Source organism: Leptosomus discolor, unplaced genomic scaffold (assembly GCF_034619465.1).
Source record: "Leptosomus discolor isolate bLepDis1 unplaced genomic scaffold, bLepDis1.hap2 HAP2_SCAFFOLD_43, whole genome shotgun sequence".
NCBI classification, from domain to species: Eukaryota; Metazoa; Chordata; class Aves; order Leptosomiformes; family Leptosomidae; genus Leptosomus; species Leptosomus discolor.
The window spans coordinates 1,508,448-1,527,194 of NW_028237934.1; the positions used below are offsets into that span (position 1 = coordinate 1,508,448).

The 18,747-nt window shown below is 44.7% G+C and overlaps 1 pseudogene; it reads right to left on the reverse strand.

Annotated features, from left to right (window-relative positions):
- The window catches only part of LOC147412363 (M-phase inducer phosphatase 2-like), a 132,221-nt pseudogene extending 114,079 nt beyond the window's left edge, over positions 1-18,142 (reverse strand).
- Positions 18,143-18,747: the final 605 nt, after the last annotated feature.

Consider the following 18,747-nt stretch of genomic DNA (forward strand, 5'->3'; position numbering starts at 1 on the left):
TTAACGTTTTTTCAGTGCAAAATGTGTTGGACTATGGATTGTGCTGATGATCTACAGCTGCTTGCAATGGAGGCCTTTTTGAGAACACTTGGAGAACTAAAGAGAATTGGCTAAGTGGAATTAAAATTGGCCTTATTCTGGTGGACAGTTATCTGTTTATAGTGCCCAGAAGCTTTTCATTGAACAGCGATATATTGTATATGTAGTACTAAATAAATATCAGGTACTGCAGCAAGATTACAGAGCTATTTTAGGCTGGGGAGGACATTAAAATGAACAGATTTGGAATTTGATGTACACACCTTCAGGACCTGTCTTCCCAAGCTTCAGGCGTGCGTGCACAGGCGTCTTCCTGGTCTCAGTAAGTTCATGGCCACTGTGCAGGTCCTTGTTTGATGGTTCCTGTGTTCCCACACGGGTAACCGGGAGCTCTTGCTGTTCTCTCTCAGCAGGTGTTGCGTAGCAGTAGCAGCACGTACAGCAATGCTGTGGCTCTGCTGTGCCCACTCTACAGACAAGCATGTGCACTGTCAACCACCTCTTTCCTCTGCAGAACAGTTCCTCACTTCTGGGAGCAGGTCCCATATGCTGGCTTGGAAGAGCTTGGCAAGGCAAAGAGGCTGGTCCCCAGTAGTTCAGAGTGGTCTGAAAGGGCCCAGGAGCACACCTAAGGGAGGAGATAACCGCTGTGTTTTCAACTCTCTTTTCACAGCCAAGTTTCCAAACTTGTGCAAGCTGTGTAAACATCCAAGTGAAAGCAACTTCTGCTCATATGGAAACACTATGCCTTATGCCAAGCTTTGTCGTAATGAGAAATTCAGTTGCATGACTTTATTTGAGGGCATAAGCTGAATTAACCTAGGAAAGTCAGGTTTTTCCTTTTGAAATGCATAATCTGTTGGATATCACCAGATCAGCCCTTTCAGCGCTCACCCTGTTCCACCCAAAGGGAAAGCTGTGTAGAAAGAAGGAGGAAAATTTCTTTTGAAACTCAGGATAAACCCATTCTCTTCTCAGCCCTATCTCCCCCTCTCTCTCCATCTAGCATGGAGCAGGTGGCAGAAACCTGTCCTAATCCTGGTGGATGCATGGGCATGTCAGGTGTTCAGATGAGATGCCTCTATGTTATTTTCTCCCCCCTGTCCGGCCCTGCCCCCCCAGCCTCTTAGAATTAAAGTCTCTTAGGAGTTAGGAGGCAAGACTTGGGATCCATCAGGAGGTGATAGTGAAAAGCACTTCCCATACTTGTATCACCCTCTGATTTTCAGACAAAGTCCATGTGGATAAGCCCCTGACAAGTTGGAAGGGGATTGCATTTTCTGTTTGTGTGATTCTGAACTATAGCCAGGATCATAACATCTAACGTGATTAGCTGGGATAGTTCTCAGCTCTCTAGCACCTTTAGGAGCCTTTTACAATTTGGAAGCTGGTTACTGTTTTGTGTAGCTTTGTGTATCAGATACTGTTTAAGCTGTGAGGTCCTTAGGCAAAGGGTTATGTTGCTCGAGTGTTTGGAATACTTTGGTATTGTACAGCTCCTGAGAAAGCTTTTTACTAGGGGATGAAGTTTGTTGCATCAGTGGCTCTGAGTGAGCTGGTAAATGAAAGCGAAGCTGGCTGCTGTGAGCTGTAGGGATACACAGGCAGGTTTGCTTGCAGTTCCCACTTGCTTGACAGCACTTCTTAAACTTGGTCCCTGCAAAAGGACATTTGAAGTGTTGGCAGGTGCTAAGCAAACAGGGAAGCAGCATCCTGACGAGCACTGGGAGCGGCCATTCTGTTTTCATTTACTTGGGTCTCTGTGGCGCTTCTGTTTTCCACGGAGACGGTGGCCTCCTGGGTCCTGGGGGTTCCTGAGCCCATGTCCTCAGGCTCGGGTGGGCACCTCCAGCCTGCAGCTCTTCCAGACTGTAACATCTTCACCAGGAATAATCTCTGTGCTAGAGGTTAGGTGAACACTTCAAAATCTTGAAGTATTTCATCTCTAGCATTGGTTTGAGCAGCAGTTGCCATTTATCAAGGAGTTCTGGTAGGAAGAAGGTGGGTAGATTTTACTGCTGTCAAGCCAGAGGTAATAGTTTATAGAGCTCCGGGGGTGCAAGTTGTTTATTGATAACATGGGGCAGATCGTCTACGTACTGTGAATCGGTGTAGTCAGCTGAAGAAAGGGCCTTGCTGAGGTTGTGACCTGTGACTTAAATTTGACTAAATTTGACTAAAATTTGAATTGGTCCATAATGGCATTGGTCTCTGCTATTGAATTTCAACCCTGTTACATTACTGAGGTGCTCAGCATCATGCTTGTGATATTCTGGTGCTCCTCTAAGTGATGGCTTAGTGTCATCAGCAGATCTCACTGCCTGACTTCTCTTTCTGTCTGGGTCATCAACTAAAATTATTTAATCACATGATGAATTCCATTGTTACTGCTTTCTCCTCATTTGTTAGATCCTCTCCTGTCAGCACAACTATGGCATAAAAGTTCTGGCTTCTATGCATGTTCCTTTCAGGGGCTAACATCACTGAAGTTACTTTTACACATGAGATGTATGTATAAACAACCTCTTCACAAAAATACACAAAATCTATGTACAATGTTTTTGGGTGAAAGAAAGAACCTGCCTGGGAATGAGTGAGTGGGTGGTAGCCTGCTCCGTAAGCAACATTCAAATCTCCGATTGTTTGACTTGCATAAGCCAAAAATGTGCTTGACCTGGCTTTGCTGTAGGCTGAAGTGCTGTACAGCTCAGCTACTCAAATTGCAGTAACTTAGTCCCGTTTCTAAGCTCATAAATCTGTTTAACCTAAATCGAAGTAGTCAATTATTTGCCTTGTAAGGCTTCAGCTTTGTGGTTTCTTTCATCTGAAATCAGTCTGGGTTTTGTGACACACTGGCAGCCACATATGTCATGGATGTAAATTCCAACATTAGAATCATAGAATCACTCAGGTTGGAAAAGACCTTTGAGATCGAGTCCAACCATCAACCCTACTGTACCAAGGACACCCCTAAACCATAAACCACTAAGCACCACATCTAAATGACCTTTAAACACATCGAGGGATGGTGACTCCACCACCTCCCTGGGGAGCCTATTCCAGTGCCTGACACCCTTTCAGTGAAAAATTTTTTCCTAATGTCAAGCCTAAACCTACCCTGGTGCAGCTTGAGCCCGTTCCCTCTTGTCCTGTCATTAATTACCTGTGAGAAGAGACCAGCACCTGCCTCTCTACAATGTCCTCTCAGGCAGTTGTAGAGAGCAGTAAGGTCTCCCCTCAGCCTCCTTTGCTTAAGACTAAACAGCCCCAGTTCCCTCAGCTGCTCTCCATGAGACTTGTTCTCTAGGCCCTTCACCAGCTTTGTGCCCTTCTCTGCGCTCTCTCCAGCACCTCAATGACCTTCTTGTATTGAGGTGCCCAGAACTGGACACAGTACTTGAGGTGTGGCTTCACCAGTGCTGAGTAGACAGGGACAATCACCTCCCTACTCTTGCTGGCCGCACTATTCCTAATACAAGCCAGGATGCTGTTGGCTTTTTTGGCCACCTGGGCACACTGCTGACTCATATTCAGCTGCCTGTCAACCACTATCAACATTCAGTACAGCTTTATTCCCCTGACATCCTCTGAGCTTTGTGGTGTTGAGGAAGCAGCCTAAGGTAACTGAGAATCAACAGCTCTGAGACTGAAATAAGAATTGGAGGCAGCTGAGTTGGTTTTGATTTACTAATGTGAGCTCCTGTGTAAAGAAGGGCTTGTTCTTGTATATGTAGTGTAACTTCCATGGCCTAAACAAGCAGGAAATTTTAGAAGCCTGCAGAGTTGAATTTCTGTAACAGCCTGTGGAAAGTTACATGGCAAAGGTGATCTGGGGAAAGCAAAATGTCAAATATCAAACACTCACTGAGGGATGTAACTGGCTTCTAATTTGGTGTAGGGCTTACGTACAGCGCGTCTTGTTACCGAGCTCTAGCAGGCTGCAGCATAAATGGACTTGCATGTCTTTGTGACACATGGGATTCAGGATTTGATGTGCTTTGCATGTTTCCCGCCATGTCTGCCTGGCATGCAGTGCAGGTCTGATGCCTGTTTGGGCACGCTGCATTGCATGTGCAGGTTTAGCCATTTTTCCGGCTACCTAGTCAGCTCCATTCCTTATTCTTGGCGAATAAGAGGCTATTTGAGGTGGGAGACAGAAAACTTGAACTAATTGTTCCCATTATGAGAGTGATATGATAAATCACCAACTTGAGCTGAGTATCAAAGTTTTGGGCCTGTGTGAGATCACCAGTTGGGTTAGTGTAAAACACAAACCTCCTGACATGGCACTGTGGATTTTTGGCTTTATCTGGTGTGAGGAATGCTTAGAATAGGCTTTATTATGGACTTTAACGTGTCAGAATTTTCTCATTGTAAGAAGTGATTAAGGTGTACTGAAAAAGCTCTAAATCACGAACTGACATTTGTGCCTTGTTTTGTTTCTATAGACAAGATGGATAAGATTTTTTTCTCTTTTAATTTTTTAGTCCTGAAATCAGCTGTCTTATGGCTCAGATTCAGTCCATCTGAATGCTTAAACTTAGGCATCTACTTACCATTGCAGGAGCCAGAGTCGCATAATAAATAACAGTAATGATAGAAATAACAAACGTTTTAAAATTTAAAAAGGGGGGAAAGTTATTTTTAAATGCCAAATTGAAATAAAAGAGAAAATAGCCACTAGATGACACTTGAAACCTGTGTAATGAGATAGTACATCTGTTTTCAAAATCATTACAAATTTTGATAGACCCAAAAGGATTTTAAGTGGATCTGCATAGTTCTGAGAGATGGTGGTGTTTCCAAAAACAGAGTCAAAGTTCCTTCAGCTGTATCTCCTTCTTCTGCGATTAAATTAAACCCTGCACTAAGGAATCTAATCTACATTAAAAGCTCATTCCTGATGCTTAAAATGCTGCCTTCAGAAAAAAGAGAAATACAGGTATTACTGATCTATGTGGACAATGTTTCAGAGTCTGTATGTGAGTGCTTCCTCAGTTCTGGACCCCTGTTTTCATTGCTGTCATGCAACTATTTAGTCTGTCAAAATTTCTCCCTTACTTTAACCTGCTAAAAGTCAGTGGGTTTTGGGTTGTGCTGCTACTGTGCTCTGTACTGCTCTGCAGACAAGCGCTTGTCTCCTGTCTGAGAGGTGGATGCATTTCACAGCCTGCTCTGTTCTGGAGGAGAAGTGTGCTATTGAGAAATGGCTCTGGGGGGAAGCCCTGCAAAGCACTGACTCTGCCTCCCTGCATTTGAGATTTCGGACGTTTGTTCTGCTCACCCTCCCGGGGTTCTTGGCACTCTCTCCTGTTGTGGCAGCAGACATAGGAGCAAAAAGAACCGCTGCTTTGGAGCAAAAGGATGACAAAGCTTTCTGGCTGGGTGGGTCCTGCCTCCTTCACCTAGGAGCAGGGCCAGGTTTAGGAGCGCAGGTGTCCCAGTGTATCCATCCCCGGGGTGACTGACCTCTTTTGGGGGGCTTGGTGCTGCTATCCGGTGCCCATCTCCTTGGCGTTGCCACTGGTGTCTGGAAAGGCAGCTCTCACTCCAAGAAGCAGCTGTCTTCTGTGCTTTATGACCCGGAATTTTGACTGGAGTCTCGTTAACGTTTCAGTGCAGTAAGTGTAGCTGTGGCCTGTGACTTGCTGGGTTTCTTGTTGTTCCTGCCTCTGCAGCTGCTGAAGGCTGCAATGAGCCCTGCAATAGCAGGTGGCCTGTTTTGCTTAAGACATGAGTCTTCAGCCAACTGTTTTTTTTCAAGTGACTGTGGAAGAAAGCCACACAATCTGAAAAAAAAAAGTCAATGCAAAAGGGTTCTGGCTGGCTACTTCAGACTCTTTAGATGGCGTCCTTCTGTGGTGAGCAGTGTTCCCCTCAGCTGCACCAGTGAGCCGCTCTGCAGACAGTTGCAGGCCATCATTTGGGCAGGTTGGCTGGTGTTCTGTTTCCATGGTGCATGCTGCTTGTGGCTGGGGTTTTGTTTTAAGTTTACTTTTAAAAGGGTGAGCCTTCGGTGTAAGCTTCCCTTTGCCTCCCTGCCCGCCCCACCCTTGCCTGCTCCCCCTGGGCTGGCACCTGGAACCCCCAGGGCTGGGTTCCAAAGCCACATTAGAAGTAAGCACCTCCAACCCCTTCCCCTGCTGCCCAGGCTTGGCCTCTGCTCTGTGTCCTCCCTCTCCTCTAACCCCGAGCTCACAGGGAGCCTGCTCTGAGTAAGCCTCGAGCACCTCGTTGGCTTTCCTCTGGGCCTGCGAAGGTCTCCTGTGAGGGCATGGCTCAGCAGAGCTGCTGAACGCCAGCGTGGCTTCTCCTCTTCCCTGTCATTTCCCTCTTCCCAAAACACTGGCTGGGGGCTCGATATGGCTGAAGAGGTGACCCGGGGGTGCAGGAGCCCCAGAGCAGGCAACGTGCCCAGCCCCTCACCCGGGGGTTGGGGACAGCAGGAGCGGTGCCTGGCTGGCCGATGGGACCTGTCCCCCCGCACCCCAGCAGCTGCACCAGCTGGCGCCCAGCCGTGCCCCTCGCTGTGCCCGGGAGCACTGCCAGCCTGGGGGGCAGCCAGCCGGTGGGGTGCCCTGCCCTGGGCTGCCCTGCAGCCCTTGCCTGCCTGCTCCTCCCTGCCTGCCTGCCTGGGGCCAGCACCCCAGCTGCTCCCTTTCGGCCCCACTGTATCCAGTGCGGGCACCAGTGCCGTGATGTGGTTACTGGCCATTGCGTCGCAGCCCCGGCACGGGTCACCTTTGGCACTGGGTAGTGGCCGCATTTCTGCTGCCTCCTGCTCCTTTTCCCCGACCCATCACCCGTGGCGTGCCAATCCCTCCTGCTCCCACACTGCTGTGCCATTTGGGCAGGCTTGTTTCCCGTGCCACCTCCTTCCCTTCCGCACTTAATGCTCACCTACTGCGGAGCTGCTGGGCTTGTGGACGTGTACCGTGTTGGAGTGGCGTCGGTGTTTTGTTTTGGTGTGGAAGCGGTGTGTTTCTGCCAAACAGCGACTCCATTGCCCGAGCAGAGCGAGCGTTTCCTGCAGGGTGGGTGGCTTGCCATTTCATCCGCGAGAGGTTCCTTAAAGCTTGGTTCAAAATAGAGCCAAACCTGCTGTGCCCAGCCTCAGCAACTCCACTGGGAAAGTGCTGGGCACTTTGTTATTTTTACAAAATGAATAATTAGTGTTTGAGGTCCTGACTTTTTTCAGGGATTAGGTGTACTTAGGATAAAGCATAGTAGAAAATAAAGGCTTAACCATATCCTAAACCATATCTCACTTTATAAAGGTTATTTCTGTAGGTCCAGGAGCCGACTCCCACAAGGCTGGGAGCTGGTACCTTCCAGCACTGACAGGTTTAAGATAAATGTACTGATTTGTTTTACCTAATAAGTGGCTGTTGGCATTCAGCCTGGGGAACGACCATTCAAATGGAGGGAAAAAGACGGCAAACAGCAACATAATGAAAGACTTCAGAGAACTGGGGCGGTGGTTGTATTTATAAAGCTTGTCCAAACTCCTGTCCTACTTGTGTTCAGGACATTTTGAGTCCTTTTTAAAAATACTTTTTTAGTTACGTATTTGCAATGTCATGCACCACTTAGTTTTCATAATGAGATTAATTTTTTCTATGTTTTGCCTATGGAGTAGGGACAATGACCCATGATGACCTGGGTGGTTTGTCCAGCAGTGACGTTGTCCAGCAGTGACGTTGCCCTGCGTGCCCCAGCCACGGGGGTCCCGGGGCGCTGGGTGACCCCTGACAGACACTTCCCTTCCGCTGCTCCTGTGCCGCTGCCTGCGAGTGAGTGCTCCCACGGGCTCAGCCTCCGGTTGCCTTCCCCTCAGCAGAGCCACCTACTTGTGCTCTGCGTTAAGGATGTGGAAAATAAGGCTAATTGCTGATGTCTTTTTTTTGTATTCAAAGCCCGTTATTTTCTCTCTGTCAAGCTAAATGATGAGCTTTCACAGAGCTTTTCCTTTATTTTTCTTTGCCCTATTTCTTCATTCTTTCCTTTTCCTTTGCCCTTTTTTTACTCTTTTTGCTTCCGTCATCTTTCCCTGACTTTCTACTGTTTTCTCTTTCCTTTCTTTTTTTTTTTTTTATTTTTTTCAGTGTATTTTCTAGATTACAGCTGCCAAGTAGTTTGCCCTACTGACAACAAGCACTTGCTGGCAGCCTGATGATGGTACACTCTTACCTTGGTTTTCCAGTACCATACCTAATGTGGCACTCACAAATTTGGGTTAAATGCGGAATTCAGGTCCAGTCATCTGTGTGTGTTCTCTGGCAGGGGCGTAAGGAAGACCCGATAGTCGAGATCTATGCTAAGTTTTGTCTTTTTAATTTCCTGATAGCTGTGCTCATGCACTGTAACAATAGGATCCAGTTCCTAAGTGTGTCTTTTGAGGGCAATTTTGTAGCAGGCAGGATTTGCCTGTCTCCCACTTATTTCAATGAGGACATTCCTGAAGGCTGAAGAAATCCCTACAAGGTAAAATATTGTTTTATTATATTTCTTCATGTTGTCTTCTTTAAAAGAAGAGAAATAGAAAGAAAAACAAAAAAGAAATCTTTGTTTTAAATCAGCTATCATTAAAAGACTTTGCAGTAGATTACGTATCTTCTCCTGAGTTTTCAAGCTTTATTTTTTTTGTATTATGGTTAAGTCTTATGGAAAGATTCATGTTCATTGAGTACAGTTGCCTGAAATGGTGACACAAGCACATCTGGGCAGAGTATTCCTTGCACAGAATAAGCAAGCTTTTTCTATGCGTTGAATGGATGAGGTGTTCTTGTTCGGTTCTTATGCCATCCTGTGCACTCGCTGTCTGTGTGGTTTCCATTTTAAAAACAGATTTGGAGAGAGCCAGCACTTGAAACGCCCTTTAGATTATTAGGTACGAAAGATTCACTTAAAATAATTTTAAAAGTGCTGTTGACATCCTTTTGATCTTGGGGCTTAATTTTACGTGTTAGAGAACAAAGAAAGCAAGCAACTCAGATCTGAGTTTTAAGTCAGTTTAAAATAATTTCTGAAGATGGAAGAGCATGTCATTAAAAATTAAGTGCGACCTGTTGCTGTGTTGCCAAGCATTTCATGTCGTGACAGTCTGTCCCAAACCTCTGCTAGCAAACAGGGCTCCACCACTATTTAATCCTCCATTAAACCATCACATTGCTGAAAATTAGAAAGCTCATTAATGGCTTTCGGCTGTGCAACAATAAAGAATATATTCACTGACTAGTCAGTAATTAGCATCAACCAGTTCTTGGTCTTCATTATAGAAATATTCTGGTTCAGTTATTCCAGAGTGAAAAGAAATTTATTTTAAAAAAACTTGTTGCATGATGTAGGTGTATTTTACTGTCAGCAATCTCCTTTTGCATTTATTTGAAAATTCAAATACCTCTTCAGCCCACTAGACCTGTGAGAACATGAACTCATGTCCCAGTCGCCTGCTTCTTTGTTGGAACAGCTCAGGTCACTGACTCGGTCACCCCCAGTACACCAAGCCATTAGTGCCATAGTTTGGTCCCCTTTTCTCTCTTTGGTATTTGTTTTTATAAGGTAATAGAGAATTAGATTGTGTAAAACAGAGCAGAAGGTGTGGGAAATCCACTTGAAACTTTCCCTTTGTTCCTTTTTACCGGTTATCTGCATGGAGTCAGCTGAGGGCCCAGCTGGACTCCAGGAAATGGGGTTTTAAGGTAACAGGAAACCAGAAATTCATTTCCACTGTCCTCATGGAGGTAAGATGAGCGTTGCTGAAGTTCAGACGTTCTTCCACAGAGAACCTTCCCACAGGGAAGTCAAAACCACCGTAGTCAAAATTCACATCTCCAGGGTTCTGCTTCTGCAGGTGTTGGATTTCTTTCTAGCCTGTATCACTGTGTGCCTTACGGCGCCTGGTTGCTTTTGAAGAGCTTTGTAAGGATTTCTGTGTCTGTGGACGTAGTTTGGGCAATGCCTGGTGAGTGCAGCTGGTTCAGCACAACCACTAGCAGCATTCTTGGTGACAGGTCAACTGTGGGGTGAGATAGTCCCAAAATGAGGACCGCAGAAGTCAGTCTGCTGTCTGTTATCAGGTTTTGTAAATAACAGAGGATGATAGGAGGAAAACAAAACTTAATGTTCATGAAGGTAATCAAACACTTGTTTTTAATGAACACTCAAAAAAAAAGAAGACCTGCATACAGTTGTCTCATTGAAATAGAAACATATGCTGTAAAAAACCTGAACAATTATTCTTCTCCCCTGCTCCACCCCATCATCCAGCTCTTTTCTTAAGGAATCTATTTTTTTGTCTCTGAATCCCTATTAGGTGTACGTATTTCTTAGTCATCCAATAAAACTGTCATTCTTTGGTTAATGTTTCAAGGACTAGAAAGGAAATAATACAGCCAGCATACACACACACACACAAAAAAAGAAATGGAATTGTTAATTTTTTTAACTGGTGTAATCTCTCTCTTCTATTCGATCTGTATCTGCACCAAAGGGAGGTGTAGAACATCACCCTGAAGGTATCTCTTGCTGTCAGTGGATGATGAATGTCAGCCTTGACAAGCATCCTCTGGTGATGTTATAAAGCATCTATGGCTTCCTGTAAGCAAAGCTGTCCGTACTTTTGTCTTGTCTTGTTGGAATATTCCTACTTTTTCCATAGCATCTCTCCCTTGTCATCCTTACGCTGAGAAATGTCTTGTAAAATTTTATTAGCTTGTTTTAATTGTCTGCCCTCCTGCTAACTTTTAAAAGCCATTGTGTCTTCCTTAAAAGATACATGGTATTTTTACTCGTACTTTAGAAGAAAAGACTTTTTTTGTGATATGGTTCATAAATTCCAGTTATTGCAGACTTTGCACTTTGGGTTTCATGTATCCTTGTCTACATTGAGCCTGTACCCGGGGCTAAGCTGTAACAGTCACTCTGTCACCTGGTGAACCCTCACCAGCCAGGGAGGGGAATTGGGAAAAAGGAGAGCAGACCTGGGGTAGAAGTGCAGCAGATTTAGTGAAAACACCACCAATGCCACCAGAGATGTGCTTAGCCAAGGGAATATGCAGCTGTCCCCATTGGCCAGAGGGCAGTCCTGAGGAGAAGCCAGAGGAACCCCACAGGAGCTCCCTCTCCTCAGCAAACCTTCCCCCTTTAGAATGACCATGCCATCATGGTGTGGGCTACCCCAGGAGCTAACTCAGGTCGGCTGCCCTGGCTGCCCTGGAACTGCCTAGCGTGGCTGGGCTGTGATTCTGTCCCAGCCAAACCGGGACAAGCTTCTATACTTTTAAGCCCCAAATCCTGCAAAGACTGTGACTTTCCAGGGAACTATTTAACAGCCAAGCTTAAACCCATGCTTCAGTTCTGGTACAGTCCAGGTCCAGCTCTCTTCCCAAAAGCCTGCTGGTAGGGTGCTTGCCAGCACTCAGGGATCCCTGAGAGGGAGAGCAGGAGTCGGTATTTTGGCTTGCTTCTGTCTGCCAGCTTCCCATCTCCTGTACAAAACAAGCAACTAACATGGTACTGATGATGTGTTGAGGGGAAAAAAAATCAGGTAAATAAATAGAATCTGAAAAGTCCTCTAAATGGATTCCACTGATGTTTTGCCATTCAAAAAGTAAATAATGCCAGTAAAACTTGTGCTGTTATATAATCATATGTGCATTCACGTAACCATGGAGTGCCTTGTCTAAGTAGTTACGCTATGTCTTGCCAAAACCTTCCATATACAAAAAAAATGAATGAAAGTCTCCATGTTAGCTGCTTTTGCATTTGACTGGATTTAATTTTTTTGATGGGACAGCTTCTCTCATAGTTATATAATAGTATGGGAATATATCAACAATTGTGACAGACATGCCCATGAAGCGTGGTAGCAATATGGTAGATGAAGCAATCCAAAGGAAAACAAGTTCATCACACTGTGTCAGCATCCCTTTTTTAAGAGGAAAAGTCCTATGCAATGTAATAGAGAATTAGAGCATTTTTCATTATGCCAATCCTACATTTGACTGAGAGAGGCATCAGCAACAAGTGAATCCCAAAAGTCTCTCAAATGCAGGTAAAAACTTAGGAGAACTTGAATAAGCAAAAATGGAGGAAAAAGATTTGGAAACACAGATTTATTAAAATATGGGGGCTGAAATATTTCACCTGTTCATGTTCTGAATGACCCCCTGTTTTATAGGAGAGAAGAGAGGGCACAGAGGATAGATTATGTAGCTCAATATACTTAAAAGGTGGGGGGCTTCCAGGCCATGCTGCAAAGGTCAAGTTTGAAGTCAGTCTGTGGCCTCAGTCCTTCCATCAGTGGGGCTAAATCCTGAGGATTTTTGTTGTTGACCATTGCAGATTCACTCCGAAGTTGAAGCAGAGAGCGACCGTGTGTCTTCCTGTAGTAAGTGGTGCCTGTGTAACAGCCAGGATCTGATTTACTCTGTGTCTCGGATCTCCTAAATGTGTGTTCAGCCTAGAGGATGATGACCCATCTTGCTAAAAAGCCTCTTTAGAGTAGAACTGCTGCTTCAGGGTGATGACTCAGGTTAAATGGGTCACAATTTAAGAAAACAAGCTACTGAACACCACTTGAATTCTTGGAGCTGTGTGGGAGCTGCGTGAGGACACTGACACGATCAATGTGATCTAACAAGTGAACCTTTATTTCCGTGTTTCCAGTGCAATTTATAACCCTCGACCACACCCAATAAATACTGATTGGCTTCATCACAAATAACAGCCCATAGTCCAACCCGATTGGCCACATTGCGAGTCATGTTCAAGTCACGTTCACAGATGTTCACACCCATCTTCTTCAAGAAATTAAAACTGCATCATTAATGGTGGCTGTCTCTTCTCCTGCACCTGTAAGATGTTGATGCCCCCTGCACCGGAAGTTGTTTATGCTTTCCGCAGTTCCGGTACGTCCCAGCTCGGATTCTCTGGAAAGGCTGGATTGTTCACATGTCCCTTATTTCATAAATGTCCTCCCACACAGCCCCCTTCTTTTTTTTTGAACAATCCAGACTTGTTTTACAGCCTGCTCAATCATTGAGCTTATGTACCGTAGGATACAAGGTAGCATCAGCAGTACAATTCATATCATGATAACAATAAGGATACCATACTTTACCCAGTGTAGTAACCATTCACTTATACCCCAAGAACTCAACCCCGCGTCCAGCGGAGAATGATCAATGCCAATCTTTTTAATATTCTTTTGCAGATTTTATATATGCTTGTGAAATGATCAGAAAGATTCATGCAACACAATCCCTCAAAATCTTCACACCCATGACCTAATACCAATAACAAAAAATCTATAGCAGCTCTATTCTGTAATACTGCATGTCTAACACTATCTACATCTTCCAGCAATTCTGTTAGTATGCTTGAAGTCAGATTAATTTTCTTAGCAGTCCAGCATGCTAAATGCGATAGTTCACGCAAGGCATTGCCCCCAACAGCTCCTGGCAAAAATAATGATAAAGCAATTCTAGAAGCCCTTCCCAGAATGAACCCATTCCTTTGCTGTGTATTAACATTGGTGGCTCCTCACTGTTACCTGCTAGACTTAAAAAATTCAAAACATACAATGCTTTCATCAGTTGATCATTAGGCAACCAACCCTGGGTTCCCCTTTTTTGTTTTAACAATGTTGCTTTTAGTGTCTGGTGAGAGTGCTCAACAATTGCTTGACAGTAGGAGAGTGAGGTGTACCTGTACGATGGTAAATACCCCAAAGATTTCAAAAACGTGCAAAGCGAAGCGAAGCATAAGCAGGTGCGTTGTTTGTCTTAATTTCAAGTGGAATGCCTAAAACAGCAAAGCATGCATAAAGATGTCGCTCAACATGTCGTGTAGTTTCACCAGTCTGTGCAGTACCTGTCCCACGTGTCTTTTTTTTTTTTTTTTTTTTTGTGAAAAGCGGCAAAGTGCGGTTAACAAAATATCTTCTATATAATGATAACAATAACACTGTGTCTCACTCACTCACACATTCAAATATTGATAACCAGTTTTACACTATCACACAAGGAGCTCCTTTACACCATTCACGCAAAAGACATCAGAAGACGCTTGCAAATATGATCACTACAGTAGCAACTATAGCATTAAGCAGACTAACCCCATTCACGTAGTTAAATATCAGTGCGAGGGGTGAAAATACACGTTGACATCAATGCCGATCGGTGCACAGTGTGAACATTTAGCAAATTACAGAAACAGACCAGAAAGAATACCTTTTTCCGTAGATGGACCGTGTCTGCCCCTGCAGCGAGCCAGATGAGTCAGGGAGTCCCTCCGAGAAAGGGTCCCGGGGCGCGCCTAGGGAGTCCCGGTCCTCATTGGCTCCTGCAGCCAGACAGAGATTGTCACCTCTGGGTTGTCAACTGAATCTGAGAAAACTCAATAACAACTACGTGTTATCAAGCAGGTATTTTCCATTCTCCATTGCACTTCAAGAAATCTGTCAAAGGCTTTTATATGTTTTATGCAGATCCCCCTTTTTCCATCATCTTTTTTAATTAGATTATCTTTACAAGCAACTTGAGCTCTTTCATAATGAACACTGCTTTTCAAATTACACAACTTTATAGGCAACCTGTAAATGAATCCTGAATTTCTTTGCCTGCTTTAGATAAAATGTCTCATATTTTACAGCCAGTTAACATCATGAATAAAAATAGCATTATGAAGCTTTCTCTTTGACCAGACACATACAGATCATAAGACAGTTCAAAAAAAATAGTTTTAAAACAAGGACCTGCTTTGACCCTATCACAATGACTGAAAAATTAAGCACTTTTTAAACCTGCCTGGCAAGCACAAACCTACAGTGCGATTAGAATTTGGTACGCCGTGTAACTGCGGAAGTTTGATTTACAGAGGGACTGAAATGAGTTTACATTGGCTCATAAGGTGACCCATTGTCCCGTAATTGAAGCATCTCTTTTGCTTGCCTCCCTGCTTTCTATCTATGAGGGGCTGAACCGCACTGTATACAGCAGCAGCAAGTAAGGACGCGATACCATTGGTGCGTTCTATAACTTCAAGCATATCAGCTACTTGTGCATCTCTGGGTAGGGTACTTAAAGCTCTTTTTGTTGTATCATTAGCATTCTCAAAGGCAAACATTTTAAAAACCTTTTTCTTCATTCCCTCATCCAAATCTGGATGACTTTTAATAACCTGATCTAAATGATCAATAAAAGAAGGAAAACTTTCTTGTGGACCCTGCTTAATATTGGCAAAGGAACATATCTTTCCTGGTTCCCTGATTGAAATCATTGCTTGGTAAGCTAACTGCTGTGACAATTGTAATACCTCTCCTATAAAACCGTGTTGTAAGCCTGTATTTGCAAAAGGACCTTGGCCCATTAACATTTGGGCTTGTATACCATACAATGGATCTCCCTGCTGCCGAGGTCGTGCAGCTTCGCGGTCGCAGAGCTGTTGCCATGCCTTGGTAAACATAAGCTGTTGAGAAGGGGACAAAAGAATGTTAGCAACCTGTTGTGAATCATATGGTAACAGAACACCTGCTGTAAAAATAAATTGTAATAATTGTTGAGTATAACTAGATTGAAGCCCATATTGTGATACTGCTGAATGTTTCAAGGATTTTCCAATCAAACGGTTCCCATTTTCCACCTCCTGCCTGATCTGTAACGATAGGAAAGGCAGAAGGAAGAAAATTTCCTTCAATTAGGGCATCACGAATAACTCCTTTCCATCTTCGTCCTGCTTCTTGTTCACTTAATAGTGTATTTGACAATGAAGTAGTTGGCACAGGCATTTGCGACAAAGGCACTGGTAGTGATGACGGTACAGCAAAAGGATTATGAGTCGCAGCGTTTTCTGGAGTCTTCTTGTTGCTGTCCGCTGCCGTATTGAGTGCCGATAGTTTGTTTATGAGTTGCTGTAGGACTTCATCAAGCAGTTCCTTTTTCTGCTTTTGTTTCAACATGATCCCTGGAGAAAGAGAGTCTTCCTGTAGGCGGGTCGTTGTGACGTTGCCATAAGGGCGGGATGTTGGGTGGGTCGCTGTGTATTCAGGATAGGGGTGGGATTTGGGTGGGTCTGCTGGTTCACGTACTTCCCCCTTTTCTTTGCCCACACCCCCTTGTAGTTTTTCCGCATTCTCTTCCGAGTCCCTTCTTACTGCGATCGGGTCGGCACCATTATGGCGCACCTCCTCCTCCGAGGGTGCGGTCCCCGCGGTGGCCCCACCAGCCCCCGAACTCGTGGTCTGTGTCTGATTAGAAGGGGTAAAGGGAGGTGGAACAGGAACAGAAATTTACGTAGAAAAAATAGAAGTAGTAGTTGTTGGCGAGGAATCGCTAGAGGAGGGGGTAAAGGCAGCAAAGGCAGAAGCTGCAGCAGCTCTTTCAGCATTCATACTATGCAACATCTCCATAAGCAATTTCCATAACGTGGCGTACTTGCCTGCTTCTTTTGCTCTCGCTCCCCCTGAGCTTATATCTTCCAATAACTCTTTATCTATGGCCTCCCACGTAGCGAGTTCAAAAGCAACTGCCACGGAAGAGATTAAACTTCTATTCCATGCCCATAATAACAGCCCTTTAAGAGCCGAGGATTCATACTTGAGTCCTCTCACTGAGAGTATGTGTTGGAGCAGATTTAGGACAGCCTCCTGTTGCTTGTCCAACCCCATCTGTCTCCCCGACCGCTCACCTGATCAGGGTGAGATTCCGTAATCGTTTCACGATGAGGTGCGCACCTTCCTTTTCTCTCCTCCTTCCTGGTAACTATGAGAGTCACCGCTTAGCGACTGGGTGGATCGCTGATACTCTTTTTATCTCTTTTTTCTTTATTACTCCGCCGGGGCAGCGGATCTCTTTCGGTCGGCCTTCCACCCTCTTCCTCTCCAAGTCTTGCAACTTTGTTCTGAGAAATCTGAGGGTTCCTGTTCGGGCGCCACTTGCGGGAGCTGCGTGAGGACACTGACACGATCAATGTGATCTAACAAGTGAACCTTTATTTCCGTGTTTCCAGTGCAATTTATAACCCTCGACCACACCCAATAAATACTGATTGGCTTCATCACAAATAACAGCCCATAGTCCAACCTGATTGGCTACATTGTGAGTCATGTTCAAGTCACGTTCACAGATGTTCACACCCATCTTCTTCAAGAATTAAAACTGCGTCATTACTGGCGGCTGTCTCTTCTCCTGCACCTGTAAGATGTTCATGCTCCCTGCACCGGAAGTTGTTTATGCTTTCAGCAGTTCCGGTACGTCCCAGCCCAGGCTCTCTGAAAAGGCTGGATTGTTCACATGTCCCTTATTTCATAAATGTCCTCCCACAAATTTGGTTTACAGTTTTAGAAGTAAAAGATGCCTTCTTTTGCCTTCCTCTCCATGAAGCCAGTCAGAAAAGTTTTGCATTCAAGTGGGAAATCCTTAAGAGTGGTTTGAAGACCCAGCTCACAGGGACGGTGTTGCCACAAGGTTTCAAGAACAGCCCTACCATATTTGTTCTACCCGACTGGGAACGGACAAACATAAGGGATCATAATATCATTATAGCTGCAATTGGAGGGCTCCAAGGGAATATCTCATTGGCCCTGAGCTGTATCCAGGCCCAGCTGTAGAAGCAATCAATAACTGCACCTATTGTAAGGGAAGGAGAGGAAGGGGTCTTCCCCACGGAGATACGAAAGATAGTCTGGGATAGTGCCACCGATACGGAAAGAGGGCTCCAGTCCTGCTGGGAAGTGGTAAACTTTACCTATAACCCCACCACACAGACAGTCACTGCCCTCGTGTTAACTATCCACAATGCATCAGTGACTGTAATACATCCCATAATAGCCATGGGAATAAATCACGGTCAAAATTTGCTTTATCCTTTGGAACATAGGACATGGGCCCGAAAGACAGAGAACAAACGGCAAACAGTTGACTTAGAATCCTGTATTGTACGAGAGCAACAGGGATTTCTCTGCGAAAGCAATACCATGAGTGCACAAGACATTTGCTGGATACCGACCAAAAGGTCTGTCACCTTGAAACTCGCCCGAATGCCAGTCCAAAACCGGTTGTCGTCTATGCAGGAAAAGGTTGTGCTTGTTTAAGAACAACATGTTGCTTTGTGTCTGTAGGAGGAGTAGAAATAGACAACAGGATTCACTCGAATTTCTGTATTTGTAATTTTACCACCATCACAGGATGTGACTTTAGCTACTTTGCTCCTGTGGTTTCTCATCAAATCCCGAGATCAAACTATACACTGATTTCTGAACTAGAACCCACAACTATAGGGACAGACTTAGCAGTGAGAAAAAGATTGTTGAAACACCCAGACTTAATGCGGATATTAGAGGAAGCCAAGAATAACGGACAGGAAACTCTAATAACTGTTCATCATGAGGCAAATGAGGTAAGTAGGGTCTTGAAAAGGGTCAAAAAGGACGGAGAACACAAATGGTGGGATACACTTTTTGGGTGGTCACCTTCAGACACCGGACTTTTTCAACATCCTAATGCATCCGATTGTAGTGTTGTTGATAGCTACCGCTATTTTATTATTTCTAGTAGGGACCCTATATATGTGGGTTTGGCGCATAGTTAGAAGAATAACTTCAATGTACGAAGCATTATACCAACCAGAATAGCCAAGTAAAAGAATTCACTTAACTCAATAGAAAAGGGGGGAATTGGTAGGGGGCCATATAGAAAATATATTTTA